The sequence below is a fragment of the Pseudophryne corroboree genome, unplaced genomic scaffold, assembly GCF_028390025.1.
Source record: "Pseudophryne corroboree isolate aPseCor3 unplaced genomic scaffold, aPseCor3.hap2 scaffold_443, whole genome shotgun sequence".
NCBI classification, from domain to species: Eukaryota; Metazoa; Chordata; class Amphibia; order Anura; family Myobatrachidae; genus Pseudophryne; species Pseudophryne corroboree.
Genome location: NW_026970066.1, coordinates 312,078 through 313,875, shown reverse-complemented (window position 1 = coordinate 313,875; position 1,798 = coordinate 312,078). Strand labels below are relative to the sequence as shown.

Sequence of the window (1,798 nt, the reverse complement as noted above, 5' to 3'; positions counted from 1 at the left end):
TTTTTTTTTGTTAATTAAAGTAATCCAAAACTGGGATTGATATTTTGGCTCTTTTATTTTTACTTAAAGTACAATAACTCTTACCATTTTAATTTGTTTTAATAGTATATTGACAGTATTGTTTTCTTTCAATAATCCACTTCATTTTCTTTACCCTATTATTAAAATGGTAATTGACAAAAACAAACTACATTGTCACCAGAAGAGCAATACAAAATGTACAAGTGATATATTAAAATCATCTTTCCAGCTTGAATTTCAATGATGCATTGGGGCAACGATTTTGTGAGAAACATCTTCACCCTTAAATAAATATTTTCTTAATTCCTTACCTGTGTGCTAATTAGATATCACCTTGTTTTCACATTAAACAGACTTCCACATGAGAAAGCAGCAAGGAAGCAGTGGCGTTAATGTTTCCTGGTGTCAACTTGTATTATTTCAGTAGACATTGAAATGAGGATGCATCTTGCTGCCTTTCCAATGAAGCAAGTTTAATTTAGTAATAGGTGAAAAACCATCCTTACAAAGGTGTTAATCAGAGACTTGGCTTTGTGGACACTTTTCAGAGAACAAATTTGTTAGCATAAAAATAAAGCCAGAAAATGAAGAGCTGTTTAATCACTCGATTGGATTTTTCTGCCAGCATATTTTTTTTCTCTGCAACCCACTGCTAAATTGTGCTTCCTAGCTGTTTTTTTATAAAATCACTGAATCAAATGTAACTCTGATTACATCAGAGAAGGCCATGTACCCTACACCATAAGAGGGGGTTTGAAATTTTGACTTGTCTACTTAAATATCACCAAAATCTGATCACAAGTTTAATTAGGTCCCTGGGTGGGATTGAACCACCAACCTTTCGGTTAATAGCCGAACACACTAACCGATTGCGCCACAGAGACACTTTGCAAAAAGTGCCTACTGACAAAGGCTAATAAGCATACATCTAGAACGTTTCCTAGAAAAACATTAAAAAATCAATAATCTGGAGAGTTTTTGTAAGATGTTTCTTCCATCAACTAACGAATAAACACATTGGTACTTTCCCATGATGAGTGAGTGCTTCAGGATCTCTTGCACTTACATGTGCAGCAGAGTACTGCAATGGAAGCATGCTGGACCCATAACCCAGAGGTAGGCAGATTGAAACTATCCTTTGCTATATGCATTTTTTTTGTTAATTTAAGTAATCAAAACTGGGATTGATATTTTTGCTCTTTTATTTTTACTTAAAGTACAATAACTTTTACCATTTTAATTTGTTTTAATAGTATATTGACAGTATAGTTTTCTTTCAAAAATCCACTTAATTTTCTTTACCCTGTTATTAAAATGGTAATTGACAAAAAAAACTACATTGTCACCAGAAGAGCAATACAAAATGTACAAGTGATATATTAAAATCATCTTTCCAGCTTGAATTTCAATGATGCATTGGGGCAACAATTTTGTGAGAAACATCTTCACCCTTAAATAAAGATTTTCGTAATTCCTTACCTGTGTGCTAATTAGATATCACCTTGTTTTCACATTAAACAGACTTCCACATGAGAAAGCAGCAAGGATGCAGTGGCGTTAATGTTTCCTGGTGTCAACCTGTATTATTTCAGTAGACATTGAAATGAGGATGCATCTTGCTGCCTTTCCAATGAAGCAAGTTTAATTTAGTAATAGGTGAAAAACCATCCCTACAAAGGTGTTAATCAGAGACTTGGCTTTGTGGACACTTTTCAGAGAACAAATTTGTTAGCATAAAAATAAAGCCAGAAAATGAAGAGCTGTTAAATCAAGCAAT

The 1,798-nt window shown here is 33.4% G+C and overlaps 1 non-coding gene across 1 annotated transcript; it reads right to left on the bottom strand.

Moving 5' to 3' along the window:
* Window positions 1-831: 831 nt before the first annotated feature.
* On the bottom strand, window positions 832-905 carry TRNAN-AUU (transfer RNA asparagine (anticodon AUU)). The gene has a single exon. It is a non-coding gene; the product is annotated as a tRNA-Asn (tRNA).
* Window positions 906-1,798: the final 893 nt, after the last annotated feature.